Raw genomic sequence first — 9,491 nt, 5'->3', positions numbered from 1 at the left:
ACTGACAGATGAGCTCCAACTAAGGATGGAGGCATTTGGAGAAATCCCGCAGAAACTACTGAAGCGCTTTGAAAAAAAAAAAAAAAAAAAAAACGCCAGCAGGAAGATGACAGAAGGTACAGCAAAAGAACCAAGCAGTTTGCAGCCACCCTGCACTACTACTCACCCCAAGCCTATGCCTACGTTAGCACACTTTTCCCCCTACCTTCTGTGAGCTCCCTCAGGTGTTGGTTGAAAGTTGTTGGAGGGTGGCCTGGATTCACCAAAGAAGCACTAGGAGAGCTGGAGCGACGACATGCAAACTCTTCTGAACGGGAGAAGCTGTGTGTTGTGATCCATAAAAAAAGAAGTAAGCTTGGATGTCCCAAAGGATAGGTTCATTGGGCACGTGGATTTCGGCCAAGGACGTGGCCCGGGCGAGACTGACGAAGTGCCCATGGCAACAGAGGCCTTGGTTTTCATGGTCGTAGGTCTTGCTTCACCCTGGAAGATGCCGTTTGGCTATTTCCTGACAAATGGAGTGTCAGGGTCGCTCCTTAAGAGCCTACTTGAAGACAGCATCGTCACCCTTGAAGAGTGCGGCCTCCACGTCAAGGCCGTGGTGTGCGATGGACTGGGTGCAAACGTCGCCATGGCAAAGCTGCTGGGCTGCCATGTTCATGAAATCAGCTATGAAGACACGAAGACAACTTTCAAGCACCTGACTCGACCCCCCGAGGAGGTGCATTTCATTTTCGATGCCTGCTATGCCCTCAAGCTTCTCCGTAACCTGCTGGGAGACAAGAAGGTGCTAAAGTCAGCAGCCTGTGCGGTAAATAGTACCTAATGGCTTTTTAAAACATACAAGTATCACTACATCAGAAAAAAAAAAGACCGACTATGAACCCCGAGAACTGCAAAAAAACACACAGCCACTAAACGAAGTGTAGTTTGGGACTTCATTCCTTATGTTCTAATCTTGAGGTTCAAAATTCAGTTGTAAAGTAACTATCGTAAAATACGGAGTAAAACAAGGACAAAATAACCATTCTTTATTGCTTGTGTATCTATTCCATGCAGTTCTTAATGTGATGTAAACCAACACACTAATGTCAACCGTGCAGACTCTTTGAGCCTGACATCATAATGCAAAAAAATAAACTTAATGTACAGTCATAGAAAAAGCAATCTGAAACAACCATGCAGCAACTAAGAAGTACCAATGCCCTGTTCTGACAAGCTGAACTAGTTCAAAAATAATTAGTGGCACATCAGAACTGATTATAGGTAGCAATACTAAATACAACAAGTTCAGTACTTGTGCAGTAGGCAATTTTCAATATTCTAAAATGCTTAGAGGCATGCTGGGAGTCAGAATCCACATGCTCTGTGTTCTAGCCACTTCAGATCTGGTAAAACCTCAAACAACAAATCTGGAAAAAAAAAATCTTTTTGCAAGCATTGCATTAGTTTACTAAGTGATATAGAAGACATATTTCTGAAGATTGCAAGAGACCAGAGCACTTGACATGTGGGCACCTACTCCAAATGTGCCTCTACACCTTCATGCTAATATTACCAGATAATAACTTCAATTGATATAATTATATTCTTCAAATGGTTATTAATTTGCAGCAGATCCAGTGGCACTTCATTGAGCAGTTGCACAAGCTGCAAATGTCTGAAGGCCTTCGTGCTGCCAACAAACTCACACAAGCCCACATCGACTTCTGCCGACAGAAGATGAATGTCAAGCTGGCTGCTCAAACCCTCAGCAGTTCCGTCGTCAAAGCCCTTCTGTTTGCGAAACAGCTTGGGCTCCCAGAGTTTAGAAACTGTGAGGGAACATGCAAGTTCATCCAGGGCATTGATAGGTAAAATCTGAAGCTCATTATTGGTGTTTATGCTACAGTGAGGCTGAATTTAATGTTCCATGTGTTAACTGCAGAAAACAATGGTTTTGCATGTTATCCAGGTGTTTTGACCTACTAAACTTACGGAGTCCTGTGGCCCGCACCTACAAGCGTCCCTTCAACCAGGCCAATATCCAGGAGAGGAGCCAGACGATGGAGCGAGTCGGCCAAAACCTCATGCAGCTGGAGCTACCCGGCGGCCAACCTGCCGGACGGCAGGCGCATGTCTGTCATTGCGTTTGCCTTCACCCTGAAGAGCGTGGCAAGCCTTGCAACTCAACTGCTCATCAGTGGTGAAGTCAGGTTAGTGCAAGTGTAGAACGGAACTATATACTCTATCACATTTATAGTCTGCTGTAGCCTGTAGGTTAAGGAAAGCAGGAAAATTCCATTCTAGAAGCTCTGCGCTCACCGCGATTTTCTCTTCTCCACTCACCTTCTCCTCCAACATTATTTTGCTGAGGTGAAAAAAGGGGCAGGCTTTCCTGGAAAGGGCTTGTTCTGCTTTTCTTAACCTGCAACAGACTTTCTGTTTTAAGTGTTTGTAATTATTTTCCTCTCCCGTATTCCTTTTTCTACTTGGCGGCGGGCTAGCAGGCGCACCTGCGTAAGGGTCTCAACTTTTCTGCCTAGAATTGCACGCTGCCGAGTGGGTACCGCAATCTGTGCAAATAAAAATTATTATTATTATTATTGACTACACGATTCATGTTTCTAAACAAATTGTCTTCTGTCATGTCTTCCTTTTTTAGGTATCTGTGCTCCTACCGGACAAGCCAGGACCGCCTGGAAATGTTCTTCAGCTGTGTGCGGCAAAAGGGGCGGCTGGAACAATAACCCATCAGCCGCCCAGTTCCGGCAGGCCTACAGGAAGCTGTTGGTGCATGCTGGTGTGCATGCCCCCAACTCCGCCAACATGGCTACTGACCTCGAAGGGGAAAGCCTGACGGTCAGCCAGGGTACAATCAACCCTGCTCTTGATGCCGAGGACGACCAAAAGGGTGAATATCTGGCCGTGGTGTATGGGTTGGGCGAGGATACCCTGTCAGAGTTCACCTCTGAAGTTGTGAAGTACATTGGGGGCTTCGTCAGCCGCCAGGTCACCAAGACGCTGAGCTGCCCATCTTGTGTGAGCATGCTCCTGGATGATAGCGTGACAGGAGTCTTCATAATCACCAGGGACAATGGCGGGGTCGTGTACCCCTCCAAGCTCGTTTGCCTGCTCCTGCAGGAAACCGAAAAAAAATCTTCGGGATGGCCACTGAAGATGGAGCAGCAAAAATGAATGCAACTGTCCTGACTGTTCTAGCATATAGGGCATTTTATGACAAACAGGCAGAGAGTTTTAAGAACCAGGTGCATGTCAAAGATGAGCCAATGCACGCAGTTTCACTTGCCAAGGCAGTCATTAAGAAATGTGTCGCACTGCGGTTGCGACACCTGGCCCGCACCATTACTGAAAGATCCCGTGAGGCATATGTGCGGCATACCTTGACCAAACGAGTCCTCTTTTGCCACCAGTAGTGCGGCATCTTGAAACCATGCCTTCTTTTTTTTCTTTTTTTGTCAGCTTGTTCGCATTTTTCTCTTGCTTTGTTGTTTGATTCATTTAGTACTAGAACTTGTTGGTGGATGTAAATATATTCGTGAAACAACAATTTCTATGCAATATTTATGAGCTGTGTATCTCGCAAGTCTTATTTCTTTCATCGATCGTTATTTATGTTATATGTTTGAACGTATCTAATATGCCAAAATGCGCATATATGCTAAAATTTGTTTCTCCTGTTGTCTTTTGCAGGGGTGTTATTATGCATTACTGTTTCTTCTTTGCGCCGAGTGCCATTAAACGTTATCACAAATCGCACTCTGTTTTACGTCTAGGTACAAGTCATTTCACATGAAAATTCGTTCACGATTACAAAGAAAAAAAAAACGGCATTCACTAGCCCATGTACGCCGTTTCTTAAGTGTCGTGTACGCAGATCAAGGCAGTAAACCGCTCGCATCGAAGATTATGTCCTTTCTTTCGCTAATTGACCGACCCTCGTCGCCTCCGGTCGTGTTTGACTTCAAAGTTCTTCGGTTCCTCGGGACACGCTTCCAGGCTCGCAGTCCGGTCTTGGCTGTTTACTTCGTCTCTAACAACAATATCAATTCCACACTTTGGTGACTCTCGATGTTAGCGAACCTTGAACACACTCGACGTTCCATTCGACTATTTTCTTTTTTTTTTTTGTTTAGACGCGTCAATGCCTTTGAACAAACGCTGTGGGGCAGAGGCATGGGCCTGAAATATAGTAAAGTTAAACATCCGTCACTGGTCAGAAAAATGCGCTAACTAAAGCAATTGCACTTTTGCAATGTTAATTAAGGTACATACTATTCGGTACGACTTAAATAAAAAAAAGTGTTCTATGATATTTTCCGGCGAAGAGACAAAATGCACGCGCGTTTTCCCATAGGAATGCACAGGAACACCGCAAAAGTAGACTCGTTGCTGTCTGCTTCAATTTGCGTTACGGAAGTCGCATAGACACTAGCGCCAGTTGAACCTCTAGCGTACATTATAATAACTCTATGGTACGGGATATGGTTTGCTTATACGCGGTCGGGCGGGCTTGGACACGAGCGCCGCTACGCGGCAGTGAATGGCAGCGCGTCACTTTTTTCTCAGAGCTTGTCAACTTCTCCGATCCAGTAACGTTGGCGTCAGTTGGGTCCGTCTAGCCATAGCCTCCTCTGTACTCATAAAGCCTGGCAGTTCTACGACGGAGCCATAGAGTGCCCGGTCGCAGATTTGGAGCGCGAGGACCTGGTGGCACAGAGCATCAAAGAGCCATTTTCGGGCAACCTGGACGTCAGCGCACATCTGTTGCAGCGACGAGTACCTGAAACACAATTGTTCGCTCGGGAGAAGTCTGTTTCGGCGCCTTGCCTCAGCGGGGCGGCAGTCACGCGGCTCTCCTCTCTACTGTTGTCTGCCGCTCCACCTTTTTCAATTCGGCGGCCGCCTCTCGTGGCGATCTGCCAGGCTTCATCAGCATATAGGAAGGTATGGTCTAGCATGATGTGCTCGCTTGTTACTTCAAAAAATTTACTTCTGCTTCTAAGTAATTTTTTTTTGTAGCATTTAACGAAAAGTGTCGGTACATTACATTCCCTAAAACGCTTTTAGAAAGAAATCATCTTTTTGGACAAGCCTTATCCCGTTGTCTTCCATGGCTGCGAATGCAAGCTGCAGAGGTTCGGCTTTCCCCATAGCTTCTAGTTTTTGTTCTGGCCGCCAGGAAGCGTCACTTTTCGATTTTCTCGCCAATGTAAATAACCACTGAGTGCGTGCCATAAGAAGTGTTGAACTTTACGGCAAAAAAATGTATTTAGTCATGCGTGTGTTTGTTGATTTCAGTAGTTGGTATGTGCGATTTAGTATGTGGAATTGTAGTACGTGAAATACCATCCCCTAGGTGAGTAAATAACCACCGAGAAGAACGACTTACAACAAGGTGGACAACCTAGGACACTAATAATGATCAAGTTCCTTTATTTGTTCCAGTAACTACACTGTAGAACGATCCGATAAACAACGATTTTTAGATAACATTACGTTTTTATCTGTTGACAGACTTTTGGTTTTTATAGTTTTTATGGGAAAGGGATAGACGCATAAGCCAAGATATAGACAATAAAACAACAACTGAGCACTTTATAATTGAGCAATCCTACAGACCAAGCCTGAACTAATATACCTTGATAACGTTTTCGCATAAGTCTGCAGAACCACTCTTGAAATCAATAAGGCAGATAATCTTATCGTATAAAACTTTCGACAAAAAAAGAATAAAAAACAGGTGACAATTTAGCTGTATGCTATTCCTATAATATCAACGCCCAGTCAAATAAGAAACAAGCACAGAAGCCAATGAAAGAAAACAAACATAGGCTGGGAAACCTTGACCACTAATCCTTCCGCACTGAGATTAAAACTACGACCGCGAGAACCCGAACATTAGAAACTCCGGCCTTCGTTAATCTCGAGTGCTAATCCACAGAGCACGGTCCACCAAAAGTCGCGAATGGCAATCAACACACTCCGAAACACAGAAGTGATACACGCTGCCGGGTTGCTTTGGAGTCTTGTGGTGACAGAAAGGGCACGAAGACATAAAGACAGAAAAATTACCCGTGTTTGAGGACCTCTTTACCGTGATTTCAAAATGCGTTATTCGGTTATCACATTCTTTTTCGCCAGATATAAATTTTATTATATCTGCCCGCCAATGGTCTTTTATTTCTGTTTCCTGTGCCCGCTTATGGCATCAGGCGATACGTCGTTTCAAGGTAGTATACTGTCTTCATTCTTAATTTTTTTAAGTGTACTGATCAGTTATTATTACTATAGCTCATGTGGGCAAGTATTAGATGGTTGCATTCTTTTTTCGCAATATTTCACAAGGCTATAATTTCCATTGCGAATGCGGCTGAATGAGAGAGCGGATCGCCCATGCAGACTTCACCAATCGAGGATCTCGATAGACTTGTCAGCAATGTTACATCCTAATCCTAGAACGACAAATCACACGTGAAACGTACGTTCTAATTCAAAACGGGAACCACCTTGGCAGCATCCCCGAACAATTATCCCATGCAAATTATCTCTGTAACGGTTCACTAACGTTAATCTAACAGCAGGCATCAAGATGCTCTAATATATGAAAAGAGCAATCATAGGAGATGCCTGGTAGTACATGAGGTGATACAACTTTTACAAATTCGTCACAACCGCTTTCCGCTTACGCGACAAGTTATATGCATTAAATATTCTTAGTGAACATGTTTCATCGGTCATATATTATGTATGACTGTTGAACATAGCTATAGGAAGTATTCACTGGCGATCATAGCTGTGTGTGCGACCGGTGAGCACGTGCTGATGGCTAGCTTCCAGGGTTCTTTTGCAACGTGCATTCCACACCGTCAAAATGGCCGGTCTTAGCAGCCTGTTAATGGGGGCTCGCTCTGAGCATGCGCTCTAGACAGCACCCACAAATATGGCTCCCAGTGAATACTCCTGATATATGTTTTTGTACCCCACTACAGTGAAGGGTAAGTGTAATATTTCGACTTAAATGCAACATCTTACGACTATGCTCACATCTGTGTCTTTGTTGAAATGAACCTTAGGAAGTTCAGGATTGAGAGCCTAATATTTGCCAAGAGACTGTAGTCACTAAGACAGGAATGTGCTTCAGTTGTCCCACTCCCCGTTCAAGCTTCTTTCCTTCAAAAACGGCGTCTCGCGAGCTTCGAGCTTCCACGCGCATCCAAAGCACGACGAAATACCAGCGCGCGCAGAAGGTCGGGCGTCCGAGAGGGACGACTTTCCGTTCTTATCCTGTCATTGGCTATAAACCATTCCAAACAAAATCTCAGCGTGCAATCTACAAAGCCCAGCACGCACATTTGCGTTGCTTTGGAAAGCGAGGACAGCAAGTGCCATGCGCACTCTCAAGATAGAACCTACCAAAAGCTCTTTTTAGAATGATTCATAACTATCTTAAGGACCGCGTTGAAACTAAGCCTCTTAGCAAAACATCCATTCTCAAAAGGTTTCTTTTAAATCTTTCCCACCAGCTGCAATCATATTGTGCCCACCTCTGTCTGCATATCTCGCCCAGCTAAGTTTGCCGGGTCTCGCCTTAGAGTATCACCACGCCATTCATTTCTGCCCTTTCATGGGCGCGTGCTAGTGGCCGCTTTCTGTACGATCAACGTTAAGGCTACGGTCTAGGTTAAGCATAGCAGGTAACAATCTTCAACTCAAGGTGGTGCACTTGCATGCGACCGTTGGTGGGTGGGCGCTCTAACAAGCACGGCAGCGTGGTAGGAATATAACGTAAACGAACGAGGGAATGAACGAATGAACAAGCAGCACACATGCATGAGGTAAATCGATATCAGTTTCCTTAACCTACCAGGTTTTGTGTGAGAGCCAGAGGCACATTTGATGTCACCATAAGTGGCGTTTAGACAACGCATTAACGGAAAACGTTCTCAACAATAAAGTTTATAAAGTGCCGGCGTAAAAATAAATAAGCACAAATAATCGAAGGTCAAAGCGGTAAAAATCTTCTAAAGAAAGCTCTGCCTTTGGTATCGCATCTTTGTTATTGCGATAAACCTATACCTGAGGTATCCCAAATAGAAAATCAGAATTTAAGATTCGTCACTATGTAAACTGTGTCGTAACCAATATGCGGAAATAATGTATATGAGAGGAGATCGTAACAGTTTCATAGATAATCTATGCCATAGAGAGGTGTGGGGGGGGGGGGGGGGCGGAGTGGCTTGGAGGAGGGGGAACTGATGATGCGAATTGGTTTAGCAAAAACAAGACCCTGGCGCATCTTCATTCAGAGCTATCCCGGGTAAGTCAACATGTCTAATGGTCTATAGTCCAGTTAGCGTGGTAACACAAAAGATTCAGCGTTTTAGTTACCTCAGCAGGCTACCAGCATCGCTTCTTTAACGACATGTCCTATTTTTGTCGCATGTTGATGACTATCAAGCGTAAGAAGCGGCTAGCAAGACAGCGTACCTGTCGGCGAGCCGTTGTCGTTTTTCTCCAGTGGGAACTTTACAGAGAAGCAGTCATTACAAAATTCCCTTGTTTTCAAAATAAATTATATATGGAGCAAGAGGCTTTTGTATACTATTAATGTTTTAACAACAAAACTTCCAAAGATGAACAGAGACTACAATGCAGAATGTCAAAGTGGTAAGAGCAGTGACAAAACCCATGACGGAAGAAAGATTTTTGAACTAGTATTGTACTAAAAGTAGTCCGCTAAGGATTGAGCAATCCAACCAAAGTTTAGAAAGTTCTACCGCAAGTGCCCTCCCTCCCCTTTCCCCCCCCCCCCCCCACCCAAAAAAAAAAAGAGTGTTTAAGGAGTACTTTGTTTACTGCATCTTTTAAAATTGTTAATCTAATTTCTAGAACATTACTCAGGGAGCAAATCTCTTCTTCTATAAAGTGAGAAGTCGCATTATAGTTCAGCTGAACTTAATCAAGAGGTAGATCAATACTGCAGCGACCCCGCTAAATCTGTGTATGCTCATTGCATGCAACATCTTTTATGCCTTTCACAGTTCCCACGGCGTGCGAGAACCTTATTCCGGTCGGAAAAGGCGGTACATGTCACCATAGGTCTCTCTCTCTCTCTCCCCCCCCCCCCCCAACACAAAGCTGCAGACCTGTACAATTAAGAAATTAACTTCTGTCTCCTTGTTATATATTTTCATCCTTACTGCCTTTCTTAGACTTCCAATCAACGCTTACTTGCTGGGTCGAAGGCGAAACTCATAGCAGCTGAACAGGTTTTGTCGTGACCCACCAAAAAATCGGTTAGCACCCCCCTTTGCCAGATAAAAGCTCCTCACATAAATATACTGCATATCTTAAAATGATAAGTTAAATTAATCCGGTTAAAAACAACAAATTCAGGTTCCTATATTCAGGGAGAAGCGAGCCTATTAAACCATTCGCTTCTTAACGAGGTTCCAAAAGCGTTGAAATAATGGCTCAGTGACATTGTT

The 9,491-nt window shown here is 44.3% G+C and overlaps 1 pseudogene; it reads left to right on the top strand.

Moving 5' to 3' along the window:
• Window positions 1-436: 436 nt before the first annotated feature.
• Window positions 437-3,416, top strand: LOC121835907 (annotated as a pseudogene).
• Window positions 3,417-9,491: the final 6,075 nt, after the last annotated feature.

This window comes from Ixodes scapularis, unplaced genomic scaffold, assembly GCF_016920785.2.
Source record: "Ixodes scapularis isolate PalLabHiFi unplaced genomic scaffold, ASM1692078v2 PGA_scaffold1__304_contigs__length_218370807, whole genome shotgun sequence".
Lineage (NCBI taxonomy): Eukaryota > Metazoa > Arthropoda > Arachnida > Ixodida > Ixodidae > Ixodes > Ixodes scapularis.
The sequence above is the reverse complement of the archived record's forward strand: the minus strand, read 5'-3'. Positions and strand labels throughout refer to the sequence as shown.